Source organism: Coffea eugenioides, chromosome 2 (genome assembly GCF_003713205.1).
Source record: "Coffea eugenioides isolate CCC68of chromosome 2, Ceug_1.0, whole genome shotgun sequence".
In the NCBI taxonomy this organism is placed as follows: Eukaryota; Viridiplantae; Streptophyta; class Magnoliopsida; order Gentianales; family Rubiaceae; genus Coffea; species Coffea eugenioides.
The window spans coordinates 40,760,987-40,775,036 of NC_040036.1; the positions used below are offsets into that span (position 1 = coordinate 40,760,987).

General features: G+C 33.6%; 1 pseudogene; it reads right to left on the reverse strand.

Moving 5' to 3' along the window:
• LOC113759724 overlaps window positions 1–13,809 on the reverse strand; it is a 38,253-nt pseudogene extending 24,444 nt beyond the window's left edge.
• Window positions 13,810–14,050: the final 241 nt, after the last annotated feature.

Genomic DNA, 14,050 nt, shown 5'->3' on the forward strand with positions numbered 1-14,050 from the left:
GCATCTTGTCCATTTCCCCTTTCCCTTTATGCTTTTATGGGGTATGTGTACACCTCTTGGCTTGTAATAGATAGGGCTCGGAGAGCATCTGGTCCATTTCCCCTTCCCCTTGGTTGCTTGCTTTTGTTGCTACATGTTTAATTGCTTTATTAGGCTCTTGCATCTAGTCGAGCATGCTAAGTGCTACGTGCTACGTGTTTACGAGCGTTTTGGCATGTCTACTTGCTTTCATAGCCATGAATGAATGGAATGGATGAATGTACGTTTCCGCTAGTCCAACGCTAGTCGGAGTTCAAAGAATGGGCTAGTCCAACGCTAGACCCGTAGGGATTTCCCCTCGTTAGCACATCATTTGCTTGCTCACTACATTTTCATGCATTTTTTCCTTAGTTTTATCATTTGGCATGATCCTCGAGCCCGTTTTCCCTCCATTTTAGGATTTTTGCATTTCATGCTAGTTATAGGGTTCATTTTGCTTGAGTGTCCCCTTCCGATAAGGGAAACGAGCGAGTGTGGCTACTCGATAGCCTTAGCACGCTAGTTTTGCCTTCTAATCAAAGGGAAAATCAAGTCACGATTTAGGTCTCCCCGTACCCAATATGCATGAATTCCCTAGGCTCATGCATTCCCAATCCACTCTATCATTACACTTTCACTTTTGTCTCATTTTCACACATGCACCTTCATATCCCTTCACTTGCACACGAACACTTTTTATCTCCACTTGCACACGAACATTTTATCTTCACTCGCACACGAGTACTTTCATCTACATTTGCACACCTTCACTCTTATCTTATTACTTTTATCATTTTTCTCACTTCACACAAACTCACACTTTCATATGGCATGCATTCCACTCATTTTTCACGTCATTTAGGTTTAGGTGTGACCTCTCCAAAAGGATCATTACTGGGCTTCACAATTAATGTGATTGGCACCACTCAACCTTTGAAGAGAAATTTCCCCCAATCCCCCTAGGTCTAGGTTCTTGCATTCATATAGACATATCCAATACGCGATACATATATTGGGTAGAAAATTAGGAAAGGTAAGGTTAAGTCGCGCAACTAGCCTTGGCTAGGTCAAAGGGGTGCCTTGGATTCTATCCTTGCCTTCCCCTTTGTCAAACGTGACCCCCGAACCTTTTTCTTTGGCTTACGTGGACTAGGAGTCGTTTTAAAAAGGGTTTTACTACTTTGTCTTTAAAAAACACTTTTCGGGTGACTTGGTACACCCCAAATCTATACCAAGTGGCGACTCCGTTTTCATATTTAAAAATCCTTTTTAAAATTTCATTTGGCCAAATCGTCGCTTTCCAAAGTCCCATGGCCTTTTTACTTTCCATTTTGCACACATTCACACCACACTTCATCACTCACATTCACACGATCGAAAAGTGGGGCGCGACACTGCCTCTGCTGCATCTCTGAACTTTTTATAAATATCACTTCTGTAGAATTCCCTAGTTCTAGCAACCAAAATCAATGTTGCAAGAGCTCCAAAGAGGGTAATGCTAGCCAATACGATAAAGGGCATCCTATAACATTGAGTTCCAGTGCATGTCAGATCCTTCATGGATGACCTAGTAATTCGCCTCCTAACAAGATTTTCAATGCCTCTCTATCATAAAGAGGTCCGGTGACCTTAACATTTAGGATATATGAGCCAAGAGGGCTAGCCAACTGTCTGCAATTGAACAACGTCGAGTAATGTTTTAGGCCAAAAAGCTCGGAAATGATGGTAAAAATCAGCGGCAATTGTGTACCAAATGAGAATCCAATTATGATGGAAGCTACATAAACTGAGCCATTGAGAGGAAAGGCAATAAGGAGATAACCAGAGCAAGCCAAGCGTAGGACTAATGTCATCATTAGAGTTCTCGGAAATTTGTACTTGACAAGAAGAGTTTCAGAGACGAAACCAGAAAAGATTCTTCCAAACAAGTTCCATATACTGAGAAGTGAAACGAACGACTTTATGGTTTTTGTGGGATATCCTAATGATTCTCCTATCTGTCCCAAGTTATCCACTGCAGTTAAGCTTGATCCCAGTCCACAGAATGTTGCAAGAAACAGAAGGAGCATATCAGTGCTCAAAAGTGCTTGTAGGATAGTGTAATCATCTCCTCTCTTTGGCTTCTTAAATATGTTCTGGTACCAAAGTGCTGTTCGATTCTCATCAATCTTTTTGCTTGAAGATTGAGTTTTTGATGTTTACTTTGGCTCAGTTTCTACCGGTATCTCAATAGATACTGTAGGACTAGAAATAACAGGATGGTTTCTTTGTCTCTAGATTAGGCACTCTTGTTTAATAGCAATCAGTAAAGGAAAAAAGAGCAAAACACAGGCCACAGTTGCACTTCCAACATAAGCTGCTTGTGAGAAAGCCACTGCTTTTTGAAGTATGGTCATAACCATAAGAAACAATGCAAGCGCAATTGACACGAATAGGAAGTAGTAAAAAATGCTCAACTGATTTGGCTGCCTAACAACCTTCATTTCGTGAATCGTGTACACGAAAACCACCGACAAAGCAGCTGGAAGCCAAGCAATAAGAAGAATAAGAGACTTGGAATCATTCCTATAAACAGCCAACTATATTTGTGTCAAGATAGCTCCATAGAGTCCAGTGAAACCTTTTCAATAGGCCAATCATGATTCCCCTGCTCTCGGGGAAATTTTTAACAGAAGTAACAAGAGCACTAGTCCAAATTATCTGTCCAATAAAATCCACTATTCTATTAATTTATAGGTTGCAGGGAAACCATAAAAATTCAACTATCAAGATTCCCAGGATTGGGCACCCACAATCTCCTATTGAATTTAACTCTACCAAGTTCATTTAGTTATCCACGGGAGAATAAGACAAAATCAATAGAAAAAGCTTATAAACTATACTGAATAGAACTCTTTACAGAGTCATTTTTACACACAATAAATTATAGAAATCCAGCACAAATTGGGTTAATAAACAAAGTAAACAATGAATACTGGGAAAAAAATCTAAAAATAAAAGGAGAGGATAAAGGAATAAATAGGATACATCTGACCAAGGAGAATAAGCGCAAGCTTCATACATTCAGGTACGTCGGCAAGAGAAGGACGTCGTCATTGAATTGTGGACCTCATTGGAAACAGCCAACAATATAGCGGAAACAGCCAACAATAAAGTTTGGCTTTTTTAAAAGCAATCAAGCACGAAAGAGTTTGAAGGCAATCATCGGAAACAGAGGGTTTTCTTATTCTTTTTCCCAAAGCAGCAGCCGTACAAAATTATTGATATATGAATTAGACCGCCCGGTTAATTTTGGTTCGGAGTTTTAGAGAATAAGAAAACTTGTGTTAACTTTGAACCAATTTGAGTTATTAAAAAACTAAAATGCTAATGACAACAAGACACTTGACGCAATTCTAGTGGTGGCATTGGAAAAATGTAACTGAGGATCCCAAGTGGTCATGACACGAATATAATATGAAAGTTTAATGTGCCGTTTATAAACTTGTATTCATTTAACATGAATATAATTGTGATACGACACAAAAACTAAATGACACGACATATTTACAGCCCTAACTATCATAACACTTGCACGTTTGTTTGAAGATATGACACTTGCACTTATCAATAAGATGTAACAAAAACAAAGTAAGAGGGTAAATAGACTAAAGATGGCCAATTGTAATTAAAGGACATATAAATACAATTAGATTTTCCACAAATTAGTTATGACTGCACAAGTGATCGTCTGATTAAAGATTATAATTATATATAGCCAAAAGTGAGAGGTTCTTTTCATTTCATGTACATTTGATAAAACTAAAATTTTAAATTTTAAATATGAAATTGAAATCTATTAAATTACTAAATTGTTAACCATTAAAATCTTCACATTTGAGCATATTTTACATTAAGTAATAAATGAATAGGTTATCACTTATTTTTTGGAGTTAGTTTTGTTTAGAAAATTAAGTGTCATTTAATTAATTAAGATGTTATATTTTTATTATCAAATGCGTCTAAATATATTAAGATTTGAACCCATTAAATTTAAATTTTAAATCATGTTATCAAGCAGGGCCAAAGTAAAAAACTTGATATGATAATAGGCGGCACTCAGGAAATGATAAAGTTAAATCAGAAAAGTTTTTGATTACCACAGGAATAACAAATGATAAATCAAAATAAAATTGGCTGTTGCATGTTTTATATTGAGTTTATTACAAATACATGGTATTTTTAGGGTTAATTATAATATATCCCTTTAAGATATATATATTGATTTTCACTTTACTCCATAACTTTTATTTTGTATCATTTAACCTTGGAGAGACAAAAATACCCCTTTATGATGCTGATTTTTCGTCTTTTTTTGTCTCTTCTTTTTTATTCCAAATTAGTTTTCTGTTTTAAAATTTTTAATTTAAGCAAATAAAATTTCTCTAACAAAAAATTTATGTTGTTCATTCTCTAATTTGCAAAGTTCAACAAACTATATATATATATAGTATAATTAATTAATTATAACAGAAGAAAGAACATATTTTGTAGTTGCCGACAGAAAAAAGAGAGAGAGAGAATTTCTAAATTTCAGAAACGCACTGGAGAATTAAAGATCCCATAATCGATTGAGTGTAATCACCTTGATGACATTATAAGATCCCATAATGTCAAGCAATACATTAACAAATAAAACTTTAGGGTCTTTAGCATTAGCATTGTATTTTCAAGTCTGTCATCAAAACAAAACTAAAGAAATTCAAGAAAATAATCGCCACACAGTATCATACTTGAGAACCAAAAGTAAGCTATGGTAACAATGATCAAGTTAGATCACATGATGGTGCAGTTATTGGCGGTATAATCACCATAGGGGTACGTATGTGGGCGGTACGACGATCCATAACCTTGATAGTAGTGATTGTAATAATTATAAGGATTCTGGTGATCTGCCATTGTCGACCTCCTTGGTGGGTAGAACTGTTGCAATCCCGGCCTTCTGTACCTGCTATAGCTGTGGGGTTCCCCATGATTTCCATAGCCATGGTTGCTGTAATTATGATAGTCATCATTGCGCGGGTTCAGCTCCGGATGCTTCACCTTCACCCATGCCAGCTCCGCATGCTTCCCAGTTCTGGCTAATGCCTTGAGAAGCATGTTTGGATCCACCTCCCCGTACACTTTTGCCAGCCCTTCCTGTGCATCCACGTCTACTGAATACACACCTGCCAATCAGTTAAAAATAGAGAGAGGACATGAATTTTCATGCTGCCATGCATATAAGGTGAACGGACCTCTTTTTATTGGAGGGATTTCTATAGTTTTCTTCTACTAATTCATAGTCAATTTAGAGTCAGGGAGACTCCTAAATTTTCTTTTAGTTACCATCTCCTAGCAACACAGGCACGTTTGACAAGTGGGTTTTTTTTTGTTTGTCTAAAACTTTATTATAGTTTACTGTAGAAGTTGTAAAATTTTTTTTTGAAATATGTAAATTTTTAAATATTTTGAAGTATATAGTTAAAAATTTTAAGAGGTTTTCGAAATTATTATAGTTAAAATTATTAAAAAACTTGTAACAGACAAACTTGACAAAAAACTTACTTGCCAAACAAGGCCATAAGGCGGGCCAGAAAGGCAAGAAGGGCTAATGTTGATGCTACAAGAAGCCAAGTCATGGTCTTCTACCATCACAAATACAGTACAGGTATGTATAGAGACAGACATATATAAGACGTATGTATTTAACGTATTGCAAATTAACTAATAAATTTGATAAAACTAGTGGATAAGAGTAATTTGTAACTTTCAAATTCATAGCATATGTAAATATTTTTATTTTTTTCCCATTTCCTTGTACAATATTATAGTTCAATAATTATAATGCATGGTGCTAAAACATTAAATAATAGAACTCAATCTCATAACTTATTACACAACTATATCATCTCGATGGCAAATTCAAGTGGACAAGTACCATAACTTAAACAAAATTTAATTTAGATCAAATTTATCAAAATTTTACTGTTTATACCACGACTCCTTTTGGCCGGTCTTTCTCTTTTTTCCCCAGAAAAGCAACAGGTAAAAAAAAACAGGAGAATAAAAGGTTAAAGGAACTAATATGGATGATTACCAATAACAGAACTCAGCACTTCGACCACCTTCATCTTACACGCCTCACAATTGACATTCACTTTCAAGATACAACACTGCCATGCCATTGTTGTAATAAATTAGCTACAAATAGGTGTTTACATTTTGAATTTTTTTTTTTCCAAAAAAAAAAGGTACCACTTACTGCATCTGCATAAGACTCCATTGCACCACTGACGAAAATATCACCAACTGATCCAAGAGAAACAAGGAAAAAAAAAACTAATCATGCTTTTGACTGTTAATAAAAAAAATTAATTATATACCAATCATCCACCATGATTACTTATCCAAGATTCAGTAAAATATGATATGCAAACAATTACTTGAAAATAAGCAAAATAATAATAATAATAATTTTTTTCTTCTTATGCATGAAAGCGTTTAACACATGTAACATGTACATATTTTGGTGCTTGATAATTGCCTTTTCTCTGTTTCCGAACAACATAATGCATCGCGCAATAATATTTAATTCTAAAGACGGACGAGAAACCAAACAATAATACATGCATCAAGAAGAAGTATTGAGACGGACGAGAGAAACCAAAAAACAGAAAGCGAACCTCTTAATTGCCTTGAGTACTACTAGGGATTTGGGAAATTGAGATGGAGAGTAACAGTCTCTCGGGTAACAACAACGTATGTATATATACAAACGAAAATCTTATGGTTTTGGTAGCTAATTCTGTAATATTGGAAAATGAGGCCTTAACATAGAAATAGAACCTATTATGAGAATAAAATTTCCATTATGAGGTTTTGAATATAGAAATAGAACTTGTAAGAATGCATTTTCTCATATACTGGAATTGAATATTGCTTGAAATATTTTAAGAAATGATACTAGAAGTTAATTGCCTCGGGAGAAGGAAAGAAAAGGTGCCTTGAGGGTGTAAATTTGCGGTACAACTTTGTTAATCTAAGTTTCCTCAAATATTTTACGAATAGCTGCTATTTTAAGAATAGCTCCTAGAGTTACTCCGTAAACCAGGAAAGAAATATTCTTGAGATTACTATAAAATTTTGTTAAAATAAATATCCTTGTATAATACAATTGAACATGGTTTAAAGTATATTAAGAGTAAGAATTTCATCTATCCTTCAATGTAAGAAATTAAGAAAAAATTTGTATCCTATTTGCTTATAATTAAAAATTTGTATTTCTAGTACTCTTTGCTTTACCTTTGAACTTCAATTTTGGGTGATAACGTTTATATCATGGCACATCATGTATACTAGTTGTTACAATAAATAAAAGGGTTAAAAACAAAAAAAAACCCCTTGTGGTATACCTAATACACAAAAAAGTCTCCCGTGACTTCGAAACATACAAAATGACATCTCATGTTTTGAACTAAATTCTAAACTAACAGAATTCTCTGGGACTCTTGTTCTTCTTCTGTATAAAGGTGGTAACCTGTGTGTTTGCTGGTGCTGTCTCTGCTTGTCTGCCTGTTGATTATCTAAGACAGCGTTTTGAGTATGATCAAACCTAATGTAAACTCCTTTCTCTTGTTAAATTTAGAACTAATGTTGTTAATTTACCTGTTTAATGGTTCTTGTGGTTGGTCCATACATATATATTTCGCAGACACCAACTCAAAATCGGCAAATCATCTGATTTGAAGAACGCTCGAATTAAAATATCAGCAAGCAGAAACCAGTTAAGTAAACCAGTGATTTACCATCATCGGGGATCCATCTGATTTGTAGAGCGCTGTCATAATCATCATATGTCTTTATCCATGGGTACAATTTTTCAATGAGACTTCTGTTTAATACGTCTATCTAGACTCATCCCCGAAACCGTAATTGTAGATCAAGCCATTGAAAAGGAAATTGTATATCAAGCCAAACATCAATAAAAGAACGTTGGGATTGCGTAGATGTGATTTAGAAACACTAATAACACAATTTAGAATGTGATGTTTATCATATAAAAACTTTGTTAAAAGATGAATTAAGAGAATATTTCTATTTTGTTATGATAGATGCAGCGGAACAAAAGAACAAACAAGAACAAGCAAGAACAACTTTGGGGGAAATCAGATTTTATTAGGGTTCTAATCGAAAAAGTTTATAGACCAAATATATGGTGTATATACATATACAACCAAACGGATTGGACCCAAAAATAGGTCCAAAACAAGATCCAAAATAAAACAGACACGGTAACTAATATGTACCGTAAGTTTCGGGGGCGCGTCGCCCCCTGGACCCTCGACTCGCTGACCGGGTAACAAGACCCCCGAACAGCTCACAGAAGGTCGAAGACCTGATTCAAGGCATCCCAACATATTTTTTTCCAAAGACTAACAATCCAAACAACCTTGATTTCCCCTCGTGACAATTCAGTTCCTGCCAGAAGGACATCTTCCTGCCAGCCATTGAAAAAGCATTTATTAATACCAAAGTAACCACTGTTTAAAGGGAAAAGTCAACAGAAAATTTCTTGATGAAGCTCGGCCCCGAATCCGGATGCACTGAGAATCGGGTCTAGGACTAGATCCGGTTCATTGTTCTGACCGGCAAGCATTCCGCGTCGAATCACGGGAGTCCCTGGCCAGATTTGTAAAACTAGATTTTGGAACTTTATGGACACAATCCAGCCCTGCTGAACGAGCCAGGATCTGGTGTCGGATCCTTTTGATGAAGTTAGTCCATTGGGTTTCCATTTCTAAGTTTCAAGTTTTGCATTTCACAAATCAACCTACGTTTGCATATATTAAGCAAATCTTGTATACTATTATGATTGGATATATGACATATATAAAATTTAAATTTTAAATTGAAATTTAGATTTGTTGTCAGGCATCCAAAAATAAAAGTGTATATGCTTTTAGTGTATACAAAATTAATCCTTTAATGTTTTACTTGTATAATTTGAGTCATGTTTGTGTGTTTGCACATTTGTACATTTCATTTTCAAACTAATCCAATATTCCCCTAGTAAATAAATGAAAAATCAAACTAACCCGGTCAATATAATGCATAAAATAAAGCATCTTTTAATTTAAACTTTCCCTTAGTATAAATATCACTAAAGCTAACCAAATCAAGGTGGCCTATAGTTTCAAACTATAATTTTTAAATTAAACTGGATATATCATACACATGGTAAACTTTGATTAATTCACAAAGAATTTTAGTAGTATTATTGGCCATATACTCAATCTTAGATTTATGAACATGTATGAAAGCAAGTTGAAAACTTTTGCTGGAAGCGGTATCATTTCTATAATCATATAGGTGAAGCTAATTTGAAACTTTATAATGTAGAACGATGAAAGGCTTTACATTTCATTAAGAGTATAATTTAGGGCAAATTACACTTTACCTTCCTGTGGTTTAGTGTTTTTGTACATAACTCTCCTATGATTTCAAAAGTTATACATAACCCCTTTATAATTTGGATTAAAATGTCAAAGTAACGGAATTTGCAATCCATAATGGAGTCACCTAAAATGTAAAAAATACCCCTATATAAAGTTAAAAATTATTTATTAACCACAAGGGGGTTATATGTATATTTTGAAAATCATAAGGGGGTTATATGGTAAAGCATTAAACTATAAAGAGGCTATATGGTAAAACATAAAACCATACGGATATAGTGTGCTATGTATATTATATTTATATATTTTGATCACTTCAACCATTTTCATTTCTAAACAAGGGTAATTTCGATATTTTTAAAGGTTCCGTTATGAATGATCATTTTCGTCATTTTGACACTTTAGTCCAAATTATGAGGGGGTTATGTATAACTTTTGAAACCATAAGAGAATTATGTACAAAAAATACTAAATCATAGGGGGGTAAAATGTAATTTGCCCTATAATTTAAGCATCCACTCAACCTTTAATAATAACGTGCACTTGTGGGGTGTAGTGGTATACACAAGTCCTGGTGCTCACAATCATTTATTATGTTACCTCTTAAACTTTTCATCTGCTGGAAGTGTTAGAATAAAGATGGGGTTCTCATTGTTAGTGATTTTAGATAAAGGTTTTAACCTCATTCCAAATGATGTCAAATTCACTAAGTTTCATGTAAAGGACTTAATCAACACATCCACTAAATTGTTATATATTCTTTCACATATAGTGGTCGTGACATCATCTTTTAACATTTATCTAAGATACTCATATCTTAAACTAATATGTTTAAAATTATACACCTTGACAAAGATTTAGACATAGTAGCTTCACTATCGTAACATGAAGAGACTAGAGGCATAGGTTGTGGCCATAGTTTGATATCAAGTAATAAATTCCTAAATCAAGTCAATTCACTTCTTTACATGCAACAACTAGAGGTGTCAATTGAGCCTTTTGAACAGATTTTGGCATGCCTAGATTCGGCTCATAAATTATGTGATTTTTTGAGTTTCGATCTCAAATTAAAAGGTTCAAGTTCAACACATATTATTATATGAGTTTCGGGATCAAATTGGACTCGACCCAATCTCATAATTAAATGTATAATTATATATAATATATATTTTATAATTATAAATTACTATAAATTTGTATATAAATTATTAACATTTTATGTCACAATATGTATAATCATAAATTATAAATTGTAAATTATACACACACACACACACACAAATACCCCACACACACACACACACTCATATACTGGCTTACCCTTAATCAAGTTTGAGCATAGCATGGCCCAAACACGGCTTGCATCTAATTCGGGTGTAATATTAAGGTCTAAACTCCGTCTTGTCTAATTAAGCTTAGGCTTAGTGGGCTCTTTTGACTGCCCTAACAGCAACCAAAGCAATAAATTCAACTTCCATGATGTAATGAGCAATTATAGTTTATTTCCTGACAGTCCAAGAAATTGCACTGTCACTCAAAGTGAATACTTATCACTTGCACTAGTAAAGCAACTAGCATTAGAGTAATCTTCAAGTACTACTAAAAATTTATTATAAAAGAGTTGTAGAATTTTAGTCCATTAAGATAACCAAGAACTTTCTCAATGGAATTCCAATGTCCCATACCTAGATTCTTGGTCTATCTGGTCTTGTATGGTGCATGGCATATATCAAGGTTTTAATTGCACTTGCATACCCAAATTAAGCAATTAAACTACCAGAATTTTCATAAAGTTTCGAGTTAGAATCAAAGAGGGTACTTAGTACTTTGACCTTTAAATGTTGAAACTCATTCAATTTTTTGTTGATATAGTGATATTAATATAAGGAAAAACCCTACTATGTTTTCTAACTTTAATGCCCAAAATAGTATCCATCTCTCCAAAATCCTTTCATTTAGAACTTTGAAGGAAGACACTTCTTAGTCTCTTTCACACCTTTCATATTAGTTCTAATAATGAGCATGTCATCCTCGTAGAGACAAATAATTATAACATACTCCTTGAGTAAATTTAAAACAAATGTACTTATCATCATTATTAATTATACTTAAATCCACTTGAGAGTAATATGAATTCAAAATTCTTATGCCATTAATTAGGTGCTTCGTTTAAGCTATATATGATTTAATCAATCTGCATGCTTTCTTTTCATTTCCATACATACTCAAACCTTCTAGTCATTTCATATATACCTCTTCATGGATACCACCTAAAAATATGTTGTTTTTACGTCCATTTGATTTACAAACAAATTTTGCATTGAAATTAATGGCAATAGTACTCTTAAGGGTGTAAGTCTAGCAATTGGTGTAGTCTCAAAATAGTGTATTCCTTCATTTTGTTTAAAATCTTTAGTCACTGATCTAGCTTTAAAGGCCAGAATTGATATATCTGTAGCATTTTTCTTCTAAATACCCACTTACATCTAATTGGTTTTGAACCTTGTAGTAAATCAATTAAAACTCAAGTATTCTTAGATAATATTGAATCCATTTCATCAATTATCATTTCTCTCCAAGATACAGCATCTCCTAATGCCATAACTTTACTAAATATTTTTGGATCTTCTTCTACGTTCAATAAGATTGGTATCTTATTATATAGAGATTCGTTATGGCTTTCAATCAAAACGATAATTGCTTGTAAAGATATGAAATCTAAAATAAAAAAGGATACTTTTCATTTATTTGTCCTTAACTTACCCTGGGTTCAATAGGGGTGTCATCCACCTTCCTTTTATTATTTTAGGAAGGACCAATATCTTGGAGTGGCTCTTGATCATTATTTCGATCCGCAGTAGATATTGAAATTTTGAAAATCTTATTTAAAAAGTTGCACATTTCTTGACTCTACAACCACATTAGAATCAAAATCAAACAATCTATAGGCTTTACAATTTTTCGATCTGCAGTAGGTATTGAAATTTTGAAAATCTTATTTAAAAAATTGCACATTTCTTGACTCTACAGTCACATTAGAATCAAAGTCAAATAATCTATAGGCTTTAAAATTTTTATCGTACCCTATAAATGCACTTTTAATTGCACTTGTTCGTAATTTAGTTCTTTTATTACCTGGGACCTTGTACTAGGCAGTGCATTTCCAAACTCTAAGATAATTTAGGTTTGGTTTTCTCCCTTTCTATTAGGGATGGTAACGAGGCGGGTTTGGGGCGGGGAATCCCTCTCTCGTCTCTCGCCCTGTCGCCAAAAAACTCCCCATCCCCACCTCCATTCCCCCACCCCCTGCCCCGCTTTTCCCCACGGGTGATAATTTGATTTTTTTTTAGAAGTTTTTATTCAATAGATCAAAACTAAATTCAAAGAATAAAATAAAATACAAAACTGAAAAAAGTGAAAAAAGAAAAATGAAACAAGAAAAGTGTTGAAATAAAACACCAAGAAAATTAAGAAACTCAATTGAATTGTATAAATAACATTTGGGGATACTCATAGAACGTGTAACTTATTTGTGCCAAATATCAATCAGGAATTTGAATAGAAATGGGATAAAGGTTATGTTTAGTTGCCAAATATTCTAAATTTATTATTATTAGATTATATAATATAATACATTTATTTATATTAATAAATTGAAGTGGGGTACGGAACGGGGGATGGGGCGAGGGTATCGTCCCCCACCCCAGTTAAAATGGGGGGGGGGAGAAAAATTCCCCCCATCCCCATCCCAAGTGACCTTTGTTTTTCTTTTTCAAATAAAGGATTTCTGTTATAAACGTAACATGAAGCTAATAAAGTTTCACTCTACATTTTTTGGCAATCAGGACTTTGTAACACATAATTAACTAAATTATCCAAAATTCTATTCTTTCTCTCAACCAGAACACTTTATTATAAAGTGTCTAGTGCACTTTGTTTTGTGTATAATTCTATTTTATTCACAAAATAAAGATAACTCACTCGAAAAATATTCATCTCCCCTATCATTTCTCAATATTTTAATTATTCTTATCCAATTGATTTTCAGGAAGTGATTTATAAGATTTTTGAACATGCTAACGATTCATCTTTTGACTTCATAACGCAAACATGAACAATTTTAAACAATCAAAGTAATAAAATATTTACGACCACCTTTTTAAAGAAAATCATTCAATTCATGTGCATCCAAAAGCACAAGTACAATCAAACTGGCATGCCTTTCAGCCTTAATTAGGATAAAGATAACATAGTCATTTTTGCTTAGATGCATATTTCACACCTCTTCGTTACCAGCATAATCAGCCACCCTCATGATTGTTTTTTTTTTTTTAAGTTCTTCCTAACTAGAATATTAGTTGAAGTGTCCATCGAATGAGGTGGTCTAGCATTATTGTAGTATTCCTTTATCCTCCCCTTTGTTTTGTGTGTGTCAATTGACATTCTAGCCATCTTTTCTATATTTAAGCAGAGAATAAAAAAATTTTCTTTTTTAAATCTCAACCTTTAGAATAACATATGCTTGAGTTGTAGTGTTTAAAATAAATAGCAATTCT